At 44.5% G+C, this 18355-nt stretch overlaps 1 long non-coding RNA gene across 1 annotated transcript; it reads right to left on the reverse strand.

Annotated features, from left to right (window-relative positions):
- Positions 1-10794: 10794 nt before the first annotated feature.
- On the reverse strand, positions 10795-17199 carry LOC122176862. The gene is made up of 3 exons (XR_006177858.1): positions 17022-17199; positions 15297-15432; positions 10795-10880 (listed from the first exon to the last, which is right to left on the reverse strand). It is a non-coding gene; the product is annotated as an uncharacterized LOC122176862 (long non-coding RNA).
- Between the last annotated feature and the right edge of the window lie 1156 nt (positions 17200-18355).

Here is an 18355-nt window from a genome sequence, read left to right on the forward strand (position 1 = left end):
AGAGCTGTAAGCCTCTGCTTGTCCTTGGGAAAACATTCCACCTGGTCTTTCAACAAGCTTTTATCTTTAAACTTTCACCCTCTTCCCTCGATAGGAGGTATCAGGATAAAAAAAATCAGCAGCTATAAATATTGAAAGTTTCATCTGCACAGAGTGAACAACCCTTATCAGGCTGCACACCCGCTGCTGCTGTGCTCTACAGGTCTCCACGGACTGCAGATTATAGATGCTTTAATCATAGCGTGTATTAACTGGAAGGCCAGACTGAAGTACCAGGCACAGAGCACAGAAGTCACTCCTGTTATTATTTGATTGTTATCAGATGTAGGGAAGGAGACAGAGCTGTTGTGCTTTGTTTTTTGTTGTTATTTCAGTGAGCACAAAGTGTGGTTTTAAGAAAACACTGACGTAGCCTGCCTGCCTGACCTGTTACTGCCTTATTCCCCCACCAGAGGACAGTGATAAGGTCTCTAGTTTGCAGTGGACTGCTCTTGGTTCTTTCTCTGAGCTTTCATTCATTTAAAAGCTGCTTAAAGTCATCCTAGCCCAAAGGTAAAAGGTGACACTGCTCTTCAGGAGCATGATGAGATTTATCATGTGAGTTTAAGGTCCAGGTGACCGTGGTGTTCGTGTTAATCAGCTTAGATTTTTACTTTTAAGATGTTCATTGGGGGATAGAGGGAAGTGACTGTAAACAGACGGAAAAGTGCAAATGCAGCTGGAGATTGATGCAGGCTTGCTCTGAAATACAGGGCTATCTACTCGGGCAGTCAGTGCTCACCTGTCCTCTTCCAGCACAGGGGAACGTAAGAAGGCTCGGCTGTAGGCTGGCTGTGGCCTGCTAAGAAATTAAATCTGCCTGTAAAATAGCATTTCACACCACACATTTGGACATCCCTGGTGGGTATTTGGAAGTGTCCAACAGGAATCCCTGCCCGTCTTCTTAGCCAAATGGGAGTCCTCTGCTCTGTGGAGCTCTGGGTGGCCTGGAGGGTTAGTGGCTGCTGCTCCTCTCAGTGCACACAGGCTGGACAGTCTGCTGATAAACTCTGCTTTAGCTTCAAGAGGGCCCGTCCCACAGGCTCACAAGTGTTCAGAAAGCCAACAGATAAGGAGGGCTTGGCCTTGATGACCAGCTGCTATTAGCATTAAGGTTAAGGTGGTCTCCTAGTGCTGCAGTGCAGCTGTGACCACCTTTCTGCTGCCTAGTTTTGAAGAACGAATGAGCTCTTGTGCAGTTTACAGCCCTGCTCAGACAAAGGAGGACTACCAGACATCAGTTTGACTGACAGCAGCCTTCTCCAGCACTATCACAATCGATATTCATTAACTGAAGTCTATTGGACGTGGGGATTTTCTGTCATTAATTAGCTAAGTGTCTATCTGGGTGTAGTTTATGAAGGAACTTTTAGGTCTGTAACTAAAAGGAACTGCTTTTCTGTAGTTTTGTAGCCTTGTCCCTGGGCTTGGAAAGGAGAGAGAGCCACAACTCTTAGATCCAGAAGAGAGAAACAGCAGAGGGAAACTTCTCTTCAGAGCTGAACGGTGACGTGGTTAGTGCATGGCTTCAGAGGTAACTGCCTTGCTTCCCCGTGGTTTCTAAGCTACCATCCTGTATGCGCAAGAGAGGAGCAGAACCTGAGCTGTTTGGGAACATCAGCTGCTCAGCCTGGTGTCTCTGACCCTCCTGCTTGGGGATCTGGAGCTACTGGTCAGGCACTGGCACCACACTGCGACCCAGTGAGCTCACCCCATCCTTATAGCTGGTGTGTCTGTCAGAGATGAACACTGGCTCTTCACAGGCTGCTGTGCCAAACTGGTGAGAAATAAACCCTCTCCATCAGGGTGTTGTTGTTGACAGTGCACTTAGGAGGATGCGAGCGTCAACTCCATCCCAGCAGAGTTAAACCCTGCAGGATCCCTGCCCTGCTGGTGTCCCTGTTTTGTTGATAAACGAACAGAGAAAACCTTATCAAAATGAACAGACTGCAGCCCTGTTAACGTAGCTCCACTTGTGCTGAAGATAATTGATGCTTTAATAACGCTACACATTATCCAGATTGTGGCTGGAGTGCATATGTGAGGAGAGGCATCAATCACAGGTAGTTGTATTCAACTTTTATCAAATGTTTAGGTGGGTGGCAAGGTGCATTCCTGTGCTGCTCTCGGGGAAAGAACGTTGGGCTCTGAGATAGCAAGTGAATGAATCATCACCTGCCTTTTGCCTGTATCAATTTCCTGTGGATTGGGAGAGCGAGGATTTACGTTTCAATTGTTGCAGCAGGACACAGGAGATGCCATGTGCTGCTGTGCTGGAAACAGACTTGATGAAAACTGCAGCTCCCACCTGGAGGGCATTTGGTCTCATGATCTAGTAGTGATGAAGAGCCAGGTCTCTACATGTTGATGCAATCTGTGACCACCTGCCAGCCCGTGGGCAGGCCATGGGGATGGCTGCTGGTTATGCATCATGGGGCCTCATGAAGTGCTTCCATTACTCTGGCTGGATCCAAGGGTCGGTGTATGCTGATCTTGTGTTTGATGTATCAGTGATATCTGACGTTTCCATGGGGTGGCTCTAAGCCTCACTGAAACCAACAGGAGCTGGAATGGATCTGCAGACAGATCCCCTGCTGGTGCATCCTTTCCCAGAGCCTGGTGTCCTGCACTTGGTGCATCATGTGTGAAGCAGTAGTGGGCAGCTTTGAGAAACAGTGCTCTCCCATGGAGCTTTTTCCTTATTAAGATGATTCCTGACAGACATCCTGCCTGGCTAAAATGCTTCCTTTTCCTCTGTCTGGCTGAAGGCCTGGTTTCTCAGAGATATTTAGTAAATGAGCTCCTATATTCTTTGAGGAGCTAAGTATGAATATTGATGAGAGCTTTCATTCTATTGCAGCATGCCCACAGATTTATGGCTTGGTTTTAAGAAAAACTCTTTATTTCATACTTTTGAAACAAATTTCATATTTTTATACAGCAGGGATCGTTTGCCCAGCAAAAATCCTCTCCTATTTCTGAGCCAAAGAGTGGGAGGTTGCAGCTCCAGGTCCTCCTCCTTGGGGGTGCTGCTGTCATTGGTAACTTATGCTTGAGGCTGTAGTCCTGGCAGTCTGTTATGGTGTAACCTGCAGAGAGCAGGTGGTGGGGAAGAGGATGAGCTGATCCTCAGCAGCCAGCACGGCTGCTCTGCTGGGAGCATCCTGCACGGCTCTCCCTGTAGCACCACCACCCCAGAGAGCAGCTGCAGGGCTGGCTCCTGCCTGCACCCTGTGCTCGTCCCTTGTTTCAATGGAGCTGCTGCCCTTCATGCTCTGTGCAGTCGTGGCAGCAGAAATTGCTATTCAGTAGTTTTATCTGCTGCCAGTCTCTTATCTCCTTGTTACAAGGCTGTAGAAAAATCTGCTTTTTGAACCATGAGCATGCATGGTCATGGAGAAGAACAGATTAAATAGCTCCTGTTTGAACCTAAAAGATGATCAGAGAGAAAAGCGGTGTGCTCCTAGCAACAGTCCCACCATAGTGATGCAGGGAGCACTGAGATTGTTTGGTCTCAGAAAAGAATCCCAGATTCTCCTCAGGATAAAATAAGGGAGTAGGAGCTCACGATGCAGGAGGTTTGTCTTGCTGGAACAAGCACTGTACCTGGGCAAAATGTATGGAGGAGTTTGCATAGCCAAATAAGTGCCTGGTACTCAGTCGTGGGCTCGGAAAAGGTTGTCTCATGGGCTCTGCTGGCTTTCAAACCAGTGATGGGTGAGAAATCTTCATGTGGATAAGTAATGAGGACAGGGAACATCCAATTAAGCACTCATCTCTGCCACGAGTAGGAGCTATGCCTTTATCACTCACAGAATGCTTCATAAAGGCTCTCGATGGTTCCCACTGAGTACAGCAAAACAGAACAGATAGCTGGATTCTGTTTCTGCTTTAGGTATTTCTAACATTATTTCTAACACTGCTGGTCTAAATATGATCTTCCTTTGTTTTATCACTGTTTGGAGTGCCATTATCAAAGTGAGATTAAAATAACTACCTAATAAAATTCCAGATTAAGCTGAAACTATGGTACATCTTTGCAAGCTGTAGAAAGGTAATAGCTAACTGCATGGACTTGGCATGTTGTCGAATAACTGCCATAAAACATGTTGATTCGCTTTATAGTTTTATGTCTGTCTCTGCATAATAACCATAACTACAGTTAGCTGCTGTTGGGCTCTTAGAAAGATCTCCTTTGAATTTATAACTTGTTGCATGTGCTTTGTTTGGCTTTTACAATCCCCAAATAGCTTAAACAAAATACCAACAGTAAGCAGGACTGGGATTGGTCCTCAGGCATAGCAGCTGGGCTGGTGCAGGGAGAGAAATGCCTCCCTGCTGGAACATGCTGAGCTCACCGTACAGGAACCTCACAACTCCAGGAAGCAGAGAGCTCACAGAACACAGCACTGCTATTGCCTTACAGAACTGATAGTACTTGTGTATTCCCTTGATTCACCATTTATTCTTTCAGTTCAGATCAGTGATCCGGCACTTGGCTCTACTTAGGGTATTGATCAGTCCGGAATCCCATCTGCTACTTTGCTGTAAGATACTGTAAAACTGTTGTGAAGCCTTGAAATGTTTCCGAGGAGGTATGGGTGCCTTGTGTTCTCCTTGCAGATGAGGATCTCAGGGAGCAACTCTGAGAGGCAGGTGAGGGAGGATCACCTGAGCAGCCTTATAGAGGGGAAAATAAGAATTCATTTATAGCTGGAGCACCAGAAGTGAAAATTAGCTTTTGTGTGTTTGCCTCTGAGTGCCAACATCGAGCAGTAGGGTCAGGTTTAGCTGTGAGCTCTTAACCTGTGGTAAGATGATACATACTTTCAAGACAAAAGGATGCAATAGGAGTCAGTTGTATGTATGTAAGGCCCTCAGTGCTGCCCTGCAAGCTGGCTGTGCTGTACAGAACTGCTATGGACAGGGGACAGCAGGAACTGCCTGCTATGTGTCCCCTAAGCTCCAGCACGGAACCTGCTATTGCCAAAAAGAGACTTTACAGGCTCTGAGAAGGGACAGGCAGGAAAGAAGATCAGAGGGAGACTGCAGTGCTGCCTCAGAGGAGTTTTTCTCCACCCACACAGGAGTGGGAGTGTGCCATATGAAAAGGGGCTGCAGGCGCTTCAGAAGCAGAGCTTTGAATCCCTTGAGCAAAGTTTTCCTTTGAATTAGCCAAGCAAAGTTTCCTCTCTCTGCTGTGAGCCACTGCAGGGTGCTGACCCTGATTCCCAGGGCTGGACACGATGTGCTTTTGGGCTGCCTAAAAGCATCAGCATATGTTGGGCAGAGCTGTCTGTCCTCCATCTCATGGGGAAAGCACAGCAGCCACAGGCTTCCCCAGCTCCCAGCAAAGCCTCCCTTCTCCATATATCCCTCCGGGCTCCAGCCCTTCCTCATGGCTATGTTTCCAAGAGACTTTTTTTGGACGTGTGCGAAAAGCCCTCAGTAGGGTTGGATTACTTACTGAGTATAAACGATGCTTGAATGTTAATGCGCATTTCAAAATGAATGTTACAGAGAGGATGATAAGTTTGCTAAGTGCAGAAGTGCTGCACCAAAGATGAATTCAGCCTGGGGTGTTTTCTGGCAAACGTGTCAGCATCAATCCCTGCATACTGCTCTGAAACGCTCCAGCTTTTCTTGACACATGAGCTGTGAGAACCCCAGAAGAGGCAGGGACAGCAAGGTCTGTCTAAGCACTAGAAAAGTAAACTGATTCCCCCCCAAAAAATCACCCCGAGGGTTAGCAAGCCACCAACAAATACAACAATAGGCTGGAGTTGCAGAGCATCCCTGGAAGATGAGAAGATCAAGCCCTGGAAGCTGCTGTCAGGGAAACCAGCAGGACTGAAGTCTCCAATGGCCTGGGACTAATTCAGCCCCTGTCTGTAACAGGCGAGTGATGTGGTGGATGCACTGGCTGAGGAGGTGGATTTGCCTGGCACAATGTGCATTTTAATTGCTCATTTTCTTTTTCTTTCTTTTTTTTTTTTTAATGTGATTTGATTGCAAATTATGCTTTCTGCATTTGTAATTAGAATGTATAGCAGATGGTGGAAGCTTTGGCTGAAGTGATGTAGCCATTAAAATAATTCATGTTATCCCCTGATAGTTTGCTGGGAAAGGGGTGTTCTCATGTGAAAATACCTTGGGAGGTGCTTCACTTGCAGACACCCTTCTTAAATAGTGCTGGAAAATGGTGGAAATCAGCAGAGTCCCACTGAGCTCAGCATCCAGGCTACAGCAGAGCACCTAGGAATCTGTTCTCCAGGAAGAGACCCACTTGTCCTTGTGCAGGTGAGTGATGTGCAGTAAAAATGCTGAACTAGAGCCTCAGAACAGTGGCGAATGTTCATCATATTTTCAAAAAAGTGAGGAAAATTCCCAAAGATTTGCTTAAATATAATTCAGACTGACTTTCAGGCTTGTCCTCTTACGCTGGGAATGCTTGCATCCCTTCTGGCTGTGCCACACTTACCTGCATGCTCTGGCTGCTGCCTGGGAACAGTCATGGCCACCTTTGTTCTTTAACACAGCAGTACTGTGAGCCCTTCCAGTTGTAGATGTTATCTAAAAAGAATTAAAGAAATATATTTACAAACATAAGCACAGGTATCATTTAAGACAACAAATAACCAGGAGAAGCGAAATGGCAGTAATTCACTCTCATTTTTCCCCCGATGTTTTTGAATGCCTCAAGTTTTCCTCTTATGCTTTATGATGTTATCACGCTCCTGTCTAAACTACTACCTTAAAATACGTTCTATGGGGTTATTTCCTCCATAAAACACTGACAATAATAATTTCCCCTGTAAAACCTTCAGTTCCTCCTTGCACTGCAATTTTGGATCTGCCAAGCCATCTGCACGTATGGTTGGTGAGCAGGTACCTGCTGTCTCTGCTTACCACAAAGATATCCCTCAACTTTATTAAAATGAAACATTTTTCCTTAAGTTCAGGTATCTATCTGCTGGAGGAGTGAGTGTGGGAGGGTGGAAGGAAAAGAGCCTTGTGTGGTACCAGCCTTAGGGTCTCAGGTAAAGGATTTTTCCAGTCATGTAGCAGCTGAGGCTTATTTATGGGAAACAGTGAAGTTATGAATCCAATTCTTCAATTTTGGTAGTATGCCTAACATGCCTAATGAATGCTCCTTCAGCTCCCTGCAGATGAAGGCAATGCTTGCCCAAGACAAAGCAGCCTTTTCTGCTCCCCAATGTTTGAGACACTTGCATCTAAAGGTCAGGCAGGTGATGAAAGCTACGTGGCCTAGTGCCTATGCTTGGTGGGATGCTGAGGCACACGACAAAGAAGCTGGGCAGCAATTCAATCATCTCCCTTCTTGGTGGTGGAGGGGGATGGAGGCAATCAGTCAGAAGCAAGGTAGGCAGCTGGCAGAGCTCATTCTGCTTTTGTTCAGTCCTGTATCCTCAGGACCTGCACCTGGGGTGGCTGTGCAGGAGACCAGAGGATAGAGCAGAAAGTGCTCAAGGGCTGAGGGAAAGCTCCATTGGTAGCAGCAGTATTTTTAAAGGTTGCATGGCTGTGAGAGAAGAACTGTTCCCATGAAGAATCTTTGGATCCTCATTATGTGAAAGTAAGATGGCAGATTTAGAAATCCTGGCCCAAAGTGCATCTCATTTCCCTAAGTCTGACAACCAGACACTGCAGCTCTCGTCAACACAGGGAGCTGTCAGCATCCCATCACACCTCAATGACCAGCACATGATAACCCTTCATAATTGCTGTCCTAGAGCTAACTTGATGGATGGATGTTTTGGTGCTGCTTTGGACTGTAACCACTGCAGACTCTTCGCAGCAATACAGGTGGGCATGTCCAAGAGTGAGGTTTGCTGGATTTCTTCACTCCAGGGGTTTGCTGTAGGCACACTGCAACTCCAGTGGGGCAAACTGCAGGGGAAACTGGCTCCAGCATTGCCTGAGCTACACGGAGCTCTTCCTGCTGTGCTAAATTCACGCGGGCAGCTGCAGTAAGGTGTGTGCTTTGGGCAGGTGGCAGTGGTTGAGCTGTTCCCAAGAAAGAGGTGACAGAAGCACAGCATGTTGGCTTTGTGCTCGGTAGCAGGTGCTGCAGGCCATGCTTCTTTCATCTTCTGTATCTTGTGCAAATCTTCCCCAGCACTCTTTGCAGGCTGTCGCTCACCTATGGCAACGTCCCCCTGGGAGAAACTGTGCTGGTGCAGATCCTCTGTATGAGCTGTGCCAGGGCTCCCCGCCTGTGACAAGGCTCTGCTTTTCTTCTTTTAAAACTTATCTTTCTTCTTTGCTTTAAAAATAAGAATTAATGTGCTGTTCATCTTTTATTTCCTTTTCATGCTCTGAGCAGTGAGTAATTAGAGCTACATCACACTGGAGAAATTACAACAATATAATATTTCTACAGTTAAATCTGCATAAGTATAATATCTTTGAAAAATAACGAGCTCCTCTAAGAGAAATTAATTATCCCATTGGGACAGTCATTATTCCAAAGCAAAAGAGCCCGGGTTTCTTTGCTCGCTTTTATTTTGAGGATTTCTTTCACTTGAAGTACTGGCCCCTTACTCCAGCCCTTTTGTCTGTGGCCAGAACATAAATAACAATATTAAGTGGTGTAAAGTCTATCCTGGAGACTTCTACAGATCTCACGAGAATATTAAGAATCTTTAAAATGAAGTCCAAGTGCATTTTGCAGATCTGTTTCAGTGCTATCTATCATCACTGCTCATCCACTGGTTCAGCCCGTCACGTCTCATTTTCCTGGGTTAGTTCTTTTCTTGTGAGTTTCTGCTGCTTCTTCCCAGGAACAGGACTCCACTTATCAAAATAAGCATATTATCTATCATAATATTGTCTACCCACACTCAAGTCATTATATTTAAGACAAGACTTCAATTTTTGGATGGGATGGCACAGCTGCACACTGTGTGCCTGCATTCGACATCTGCACGCAGCCCTTGGGAGCCAACCTGCAGACCTGGCAGCAGCAGGCATGACTGCAGCCATGCACAGCACATATGGCTTAAATCACCAGCTAACATAGATGATTGTACGAAGGTAACTTTAAAAAAAAAAAAGGAAAGAAAAAGCAACAGAAGCACAACACCTCAGTGCTTTCAACAGACTGCGTCTGGTGGGCTCTGAGGGGCTCTGCCCCAGCAACCAAAGCCTGCTGTCAGTTTTCAGGTGTGCCTGTGAGCACTTTTGCTCTTAAGGTGACTTGCAAGGATTCTGGTAGAATCCCTGACAGCTCCAACTACTCTGTTAGCCTTCGTTTTTCTGCTGGACCTAATCAAAGATACTGTTTGTTAAAATCCTATTGTGTCGGTAGCAAGAACAAGGACAAGCTCCTCTGTGGTGATTTAACACGTCCGACAGTTCAGTGTAGAGATTTATTACAGCCAGCAGAAAGTGCAAACATGCAATGCCCAAGTCATTACTTTTAATTTGCCATTTCTTTAAAAGAAATGTATACACAAGGCTAAAGCCCAGGCCCTTCCTTACAGCTCAGTGTAATCTCTTGTCAGCCAGGGAACACAGCAAAGCATAAACCTGCGCCCTTCCCTTCAGGGACAGGGAGATTTAATTCCCTCAGCCTTTTAAAGGCAGACTATCATGCTCCTGCCACACAAGTTTTCAGACTAAAAACTGATCTAAAGCAATGGAATTAACCAAGCCCAGTGGTTTAAATTACCAGTCTGCCTTGGATCCTGTCTGAGAGGTTATGGCAAAAGCCCACAGAAGTTAGCTAATTAAAAAGATTTCCTTTCAAAAAAATTTTATTAAGTTGTCAAGGACAGTACCATAATAAATACACTTAGCAGAAAGCTAAGTGAGAGAGCACTATTAAGAAATGCCATGATTCACACCCCTCTTCCCCCAAGCTCTTCAACTGCTTATCTAATCATACGTCATAATTATTTGCAATGATGTTAAAACTCTCACACAACACAGTTGTAAGTCAATTACAAAAATGGCTTTAACAGTTAGAGAGAATAAAGGCAGTGTGTGCTTTTCCATCCTACATGGATGGGGCCCATAGCAGCCTGCTCTAGTGGGTGGCAACTCTGCCCCCGGCAAGGGCTTGGAACTGCACGCTCTCTAAGATCCCTTCCAACCCAAGCCATCCTGTAATTCTCTGATCTGCACCCAAGAGAACAAAGCCCTGCCTTAGCTTGCCCACTATGAGCCAAGGTCCACGTCTCAAACACAACCCCACAGCAAAGCTGCTCTGGGAGAAGAGAGCATCATCACCAGGTGTACTGCTCTGCAGCCTCATCCCTGTTCCTGTCCAGAAGGCACGGAGCTCATCCGATTGTTCCACTCGTTGTGCCATGGGAATCACTGATGGATTAGCTGAAGGCTGATTTTCAAGCACAAGAAATTCTTTGGCAACCAACAGAAGCCCATGATTGCTTTGGAAATTGCTGAGGCAGATAACTGGTATTACAGAGCTGCGCAGAGAGCTTGTGCTACTTACATCATGGCTTAATTAGTTACTTCTGATACAGCAATAGAAATGGCTCATATTGCAAACCACCTCAGCCCCCTCTCTGTTTTCAGGTTTGTCATATTTGTCTTTTTACTGTACTTTTTTTTACTGTATTTTACTGTAAATTAAATTTTACTGTAAATTAAATGAAGCAAGGGGAGGAATAATACATATAATTTGTAGCATCAGCTCTTGGCAGGATCTCAGGCCGTACCTCCACTGCACTCAGTGCCACCATCCATGGAGCAGTCACCAGGAGCCGATGGGGAAGGGCTCTCTTTGCTCTGAGGGTCTGTGTCCTCTTGTCCTCCAGGCTGAGCTGATGCACTGAAATCCTACACGGCCTTTCCTGTAAAAGGCAAAATGTTGTTGTTGTCTTTGATTATGTTTTGTCTGGAAAAATTGCTCTGAAAACAGCTTGTGCCTGTGATCTCTGGACAAGTTTCTCCTGTAATTCTGTTGTGACCTTTTCACTATCCTTCCAGGAGTATCTTTGAAAAAAGAAAGAAAGAAACCCAAACCACAAAGTTGTAAAGAGCTGTTTTCTTTCTTCTACCTTCAGAGACCTTTTCTTCCTCTCCAGAAGCATATACCTTACTTACAGGCTTCAAATCCTACTGCAAGATTAGAAGAAAATGGCCAAAGCCATGGGTGGCAGATAGCTTTGGGCAGAGCACAGGCAAGGTACAGTCTCAAACCAGTTTGCATTAGTGAGCAATATGTATTTTACCTGTGGGAAAAGTCACACTTAAATTTCTTTTCAGTGTGATCCCTGCAGAAGTGACAGATGTCTGCTGAAGCAGGAATTAGAGGGAGTATGTGAATGTGAAGAGGAAAAAGCAGAAAGAAGCAGCCTGGAAAATGAGCTGAAAGACGTCCCCAAATATGAACGCACTAAAATCTTTGCTCCAGATGTCGAAATGTTGAACACAAGCTTACAGGAGATTTAAGAACACTTTTCAAGTGCTATTGCATTATACAACATTTTTCTTCCAGACCCAGGTCTTGGAAAAGGAAAACTTTTGAACAGTATTTCATTTTCTCCCAAAGTGAAAAAGGTACATAATAAAAGCTTCATAAGATCACCTACTCTTATAACATACTTGTTTCCTCACAGGCCGTATTTTCATCAGCATTCCAGTGCTGAGTGTTCACCCAACCCTTGGCTTTTGTTGCCAGCAGCAATATACAGCAAAGCAGACCTTATGTTTGGTGTTTAGTGCACTCTTAGGCTTCTAACACGCTTCTTTAGCAAAGCTGCATGCAACCAAGTTTAAAATACCACCACGGCAGGAGCACAGTGAGTGATATCAAAGTGACTGACTGACCAAGCTGCAATAACTGGGCACGTTTTAATGCTGCTTAACTACTAAAACTCAGGTAGCTACATCTGTACGTATGTATGTATGTATGTTTGTTTTTTTCCCATTTCTTTCCTGATTGTAAGGGTGTTTATTGCAAAACACTGTAGGGAACACATTTCCCAAGCACATGCCTGACCCACACGTTCAGTTTTCTGAAAGCCCACCACCTGATAGTCCCACTGCCAGTACATTACGTGCCTCCAAGCCAGACTTAAAGCTCTGGTGATGACACAGTCACTGGTATAGATAATTTGGTTCCTAAATGTTTTCTTTGTGCACTGAAACAACATCTTCGAGCAGTTTCTTAAATGTCATTTCTTGCACTACACAAAGCGAGCAATAAACAATAAAATTATTCACCTTGAAGAAACCATCTGCTGTCATTAAGGACATCACCACTTTTTTCTTGCTTTGAATGGTCCTCTGAGATGCTCTAAGTGTCATTAAAATGCTATGTTTGCCGTTGTCTGTGTGCCAGACTCATTTTGCTTTAGAAACAAAGATGATGATGGGTACAATAAGCAGAAATTTCATTCTCTATTAGTTTGTGTATTTCATCTATTTTGTAAATGTCTTTTAAAACGCTTGGCATTTGGACATATTATTTGGGAGCTGCATCAGAAGCACTAAGCTCTTGGATGTGCGGTGCTCTGAGCGCACTGCTCTGACCCAGCACCACGCTCTGCTGGGCCTCAATGCTCACTCTCTGCTGGCTCAGTGCCTCCCCCACACACTCTTTCTCAGCACCAAGCTGACCTTTGCGACGTGCTGTGCAGAGCCGCTTGTGATGCTGAACTGCAGCAAAGCATGGTTAAAGTTAATCCAGGGCCATCTGTCTCCATTTTCCTCATCTACTCAATCATAGATGGAGAGGACAATGTCATCTGGAATGAAGGTTTAGCTCCCTTCCTCCTCCACACTCCTCCCATGCCTGCAATATGCAGGTGCTCACTTCTTTTCTTGGATTTGTTCCTTACAATGAGGGCACGCCTGAGATGGCAGTGTGTCCCTGTGCATTGGGAGATCCATCACAGCCTAATGAGGATTTGTTGCCTGTTCCCTGGGTCATCAGTGCAGCCCGAGTGCTGCAATGGTCAGCCAAAGGCATGCAGAGCTGGTGCAGCTCCCTGCCACTCATCTCCCAGTCTTTCTTGCTTCTTTAGCTGGTTTCAAATGGAAAGCTCAGCAGCTCCCCCCTAAAACTCCATCCCTGCTTCATAGAAAGACTTGAGGCTCAAGGCAGAAAAATGGTTCAGGAAAATCCATCTCAAAACTGGCCTTTGCTGTCCAGGACAACGGTTCACAGGAGGTGAACTGCCCTAAAGACACAGCAGCAGCAGAATGCCTCCTGGAGGCTGGAGGTACTGAGGGCCTGGGGGGGAGGTTCCCAATAAAGATCAGTCTGAAAAAGGTCAGGTAAAATGCTGTTTTCTCAAAAGAACAAAAGGTTGATAGCTGCATTCAGAATAAGGCTGGGAAAAGTAATGGGTTTTAAAAATAAAGCTTTCTTGTTTTAAATGCTACATAGTCGGGGACATGTTATTTTCCTCCTAATGAAAGCCTGGAAGAGCAGATCATTGAGACAATAGGCTGTGCCATGCAGGATTCAACTTTAGTTGCAAGGTTGTAAGGTTTATTTCTGGAGTCTAAATTTATGATAAAAAACTTTCCCAAACGCAGCCAATACAATGAAAGGCAATCAAACACTAAGAAAAAGCAATCAGATTGAAGACAACCCACTGTTATTAATATAGCTGAAACCAAAAGCTAAGGTCTGTCAGCCTTAAAAAATAAAATTATTTTTTTCTTAGCTCCACTGTCTTTAATTGTTCCTTCTACCAATCGAAGCGTTACAAAAATATAAAGAAAACCTTCAAGTCAAACCGAAGCTTCTCTTAAAATGAAATGCAACAAAAGCTCAATAAAGGCAGCTTGGGATTCCAGTGACATCAGTTTAGCTGCTGTGGTTTCTGATGTCACAGCATCCTTTGATGGGATTACTTCTGCATGTTTCATGACCCATTCATTATCGTACCCATACTGTAGACTTCATATTACAGTCAACAATAAAAAATACCCTTGGCAACCTCCATTACATTCTGCAGTTAATTTGTGCTCTCGCAAAGTGCTTATATTTACTATGAGTGATAATCATACATATGCATGAGACCTTAAGTGAAGGAGAATGTGCTTAGGAGCCAGCACAGAGGGAGTTTTGCCTCGAAGAGATGTCAAAATCAGTTCACTTTTGTTACATATGAGTAATTTAATTTCTTCTACAGTGTTATTAGGGCAAGAATGAAGTAACATTCTTTGGCATAATTGAAGCAAATCCCAGCAAGACGAGAGGATAACAAAACCTTCCCATCTTGTCATGTCAAATCCTTACCTCCTCTGTAGGGCATGCAGACACATATTCTCGGTGTCAAATTAAATTATCCCTTTAAGTTTATTAACTTGTTATGTCCCACGACCTTTGGTATATTTACCGTTGGATCTTTACATTTCCTTCTTTCTTTAGTTTACTCCCTCACAACTGACCTCATTTTTGCATCAGATCAGAAATAGTATTGGCATTCAATCCTTTTTCAGTGGCTTCTCTCGTTAAATCCTTCAACATCATCTTCATTTCCAGTACTCCAATATGCTACAAACAGCCAAGGAGTCTGCACAAAAAGATGCTGGAAGCTTGATCTCCCCTTTTCCCCTACAGCTCCTTCTGTAGCAGAAGAGGCTGCTCAGAGCCCACGGGCTGCAGCCATGTCAGCCCCATGGGACACGAGTGCAGCAGCCAGGGAGCCTGGGGCAGGCTGCAGCAGAACCGTGCTGCTGCTGCCTCTCTGGGTGGTTTCATTGATTTAAAGCTGCCACGTCCTCTGGAGCAGAAATCAGAGCTTTTTCAACGTGACATGCAAGTCATAGGAAAACTAGTTATTTGTAGGATGGACGAGCCATAGCAGCTAAATCATGCGATACTTTGTTGTTTCTGATTTTGCAGTATTTCTGATGAAACCCAGAGCAAAACTTCTGTGGAGTAGGTAGCTTTTTTCATTTTGTAAATGAGCATCCTTCTCAGCTTCACAATGCAAGTACCAACAGATGGCTGTCAGGCAGGGTTTCTCAGTGGGTAAGCCCTTGTAACCTTGCAGGCCTGTGATCACTTGGATGCACTTAGGATTATTTAAAGCTTTGAATTTATCATATTCGGCTTTAATGGGAACTGGAGTTGACCAATGAAACAATTTGTATCTGAGCCCAAGAAAGGCAAATGTTACGTATGACAGTGATCCATTTCAGGTACCAGAGGTGGACAAGTGCTCACTTGTATCCCTCCTGCTTGCTTTCTGTCCAGTACATCCAGTACAGTCTGAGAACAGAACAGTCTGATATTTGATACTTACCAAATTTGAAGCACACACCCCTTGGAATGCTCCAGCATGGCAAAGGCATATTTAAATGCTCAAACTCCTGCTATCCTTGCTCGAGATCTTGAGATTCAGCTGTGCTCTTCTGTTACTGCCATCCCTCCTACCTCATCTATAAAACAAGAACAAATACTATTTATGCTCCTGTGTAAAGCTCCTGAGAGCATCACAGGAAAGGCAGTGTGCATGTGGATTTATTATTGGGTCTATTTATATGATGAAAAGTAGAAGGACAACACATAAGCAACTTCCAACAACTCATTTTTGCACTGCTTAGCCTGAGGAGGTTATTATGCACAGTTGCTCCAGAGAAAGAAAGCTTCAGTGCTCTGAGCAGAGCATGCCCAAAGGAAGAATGCACTAAGCACCGGGCTCAGGAAAGCCCCAGCTTACAAATCAGCTTATCTCACCCATGCACAGGGTAGCCTTTTTCACATGGTATTTTAAACAATCCTCAGCTTGTGAATTCCTGAATCTGTGAGATAAAAGTAAGTCATCATAGGATGAACCTCAGCTCCCTAGAACTGCCTAACAGGAATGGAGAGAAACAAAATAAAGGAGATATTTTCCAGATATATCTGATTTATATATCAGGTATATCTTGCAGATGTTATATGTCTCATTTATCTTATTCTTCCATTTTGTATTTATTTTTAATTGCCCCCTTGAAATGTAACTCTCACATATCTGAACTGCGTGACTAATAGAGAGAAGTGGCAAATAGCTCATTTACAGAGAAAAACAGTAAATACACTCTTTAATAGAACAAAATAGAATATCAGCAAGTTTTACTGACATTTCTTGCAGTGATAAATCCACTGTACCCAAAGCAGAGTAATCAGTGGAAATCAGTACTACCCTTTCTTGGACTTAATGGGTGCTCCACCTTTAGGGATTAGGTGCTCTCTCCATTCTTCAGCCTTTCTGCAGAGACATTCTGCTGGCCCATCTGCCAAGCAAAGCGAAGGGAGCTGCCTACCTATGGGACACTGAGCTGAGCCATGGAGCTCATTCTACATTTACTGAAGGCAGACAGGAGATGAGTAGAGCCACTACACCTGGATCCATCAATAACATCTCAGTTAGAATTGTACTACTTGCAATAGGCTTACAGCACAGCTAGGTCTTCCTGGACTTAGTCAAGATAGAATAACACTGCACTGTGCCTTCATTACTTGCATATAAGTTGATGCAGTGATACTAGAATTTTTAAGGCGTCTTTTTATATCTTCTTTTTATAAAGATATAGGCACCTAATCTGATCTCTGAATCACACAAGAGCACCCACAGGTAATGGTCATGGCTACATGATGCTGGAGTAACGCAGCAAATGCATAATTTGTGATTGTGCACTGCAGTAGACTACAGTTGGTGAAACTGTAAATGGGAACTCTTGAATTATTTCTCTGCCAGATATGGGATAAAAAATTGCCTACAGGCTGGTCTAGGTGAGGCTGCATTAAGCTAAGCTGTAGATGAAATTATTGTTGTATTCACTGCAAGAGCTGCTATGACAACAGATGAATGCTGCAGGTAATTTAATTACATTTCTGCCAGTCTCTCTGCCTTTCAGGAGACAATGCAGCAGCCAACAGCATTTTCTTTTAATTTTGCAGGTGGCACAAAAATCACATGTCAATTTCTCCTCCAGAGGGCCTAACAAGAGCATTTCTCTTGAGTCATGAAACATTATTTAAGTACCTTGAAGGACTGCTTGTGCTTTCTCCCAGCATCTCCAATCCAGCATGCTTTCACCCCACAGTCTCAGCAGTCGCACTGCGCAGTGACACTTTGAGTCCATCCTCTTCTTTGCAGCCGTACAACACTCCCGTGGGCTGAGCCCTGACAGCAGCATCTCCATTTGCACACCGAAGATAGAAATGCTTCCACTGAAAACAAAGCAACAAAGCCCAGCTCAGCCCAAAGCCAACAAAGCCCCACAGAGCAGAGGCACCTTCGTGACCAGCTCGCACAGTGCCAGAGGACAGCAGGATGCAGCAGCGGGTGGCTGCCAGCAAGCACTGTCTCCTTCTCCACAGCACAGGAGATGATGTGGGTCAAATGGGAGTTTTAATTACATGACAGAGTTTTTAATTAATTCTGTTAACTCTTGGAGGCATTTCTCCAGCAACAGCAGAAGGAGGGGAGGGGGGGGGCAGTCAGTGCTCCATGCTGCGCCTTCAGTTGTGCTCCAGCAAAGCATCCTCCTGCCCTGCCCCTACCCAAGGCACTGGGAAGAAATAAATGTGTGAAAATCAGCGTTCATCCAGCAAAAGAGAGCTGAGAAAGCCACAGTGCCGGGTGGCTGTCTGCATCCTGCACTTATCTTTCATGTCTCAGGTGTGTTTTAAATGAACACCACTTTATCATATTAATGGGAAAAAGTGCTAGGGGAAGGAGGTGAGAAAAGTTCCTCTGTGATCGTGAACTGTGCAGCTGGTGAAGGAAAACAACCGCTTTAAGGACAAAGTATTGACTGAACGAACAGGGAGAAGTTAATAGATATTGACTTGCATTTGCTGTAAATAGGTCACAGCACACCAGCATGTTCTTCTCTAAGGCATGACGAAACACAGCAAGTGCCACAATGGGCAAACGTTTAATGTTACATACATGACATTCCCTGCTACAGAGACAGTATTTTCCCATGCAAAATCCCTGACATCTACAGAGCAGCACTGATGACATTGGGAGTGGTGAGAGCTCAGCTTGGCTTGAGCACTGATCTGCAGCTCCCCAAATCTGCACACAAAATCAGTCAAATAACCCTTTAATTTACATAAATTAAAGAAGGAACATCATAATTATCTATCGTTTATCTGCGCGAGGAGAAATCCTTCCATACCAGAGCGTAAATTCAGTCACCATGCAATTAACTCATAGTTACATGGCTGCAGAACAAATGTGCAACAAGATTCAGATAACATGTGAAGGCGATAAGAAATACCCAGGCAGTTCACTAGCATTAAGGAAATTAGCCACACCAAATTAGATATCAATGAACACACTTACTACCATTTAAGTTATTATTCTGA

This window comes from Lagopus leucura, unplaced genomic scaffold (genome assembly GCF_019238085.1).
Source record: "Lagopus leucura isolate 7727_CA_CO unplaced genomic scaffold, USGS_WTPT01 Super-Scaffold_806, whole genome shotgun sequence".
NCBI lineage: Eukaryota > Metazoa > Chordata > Aves > Galliformes > Phasianidae > Lagopus > Lagopus leucura.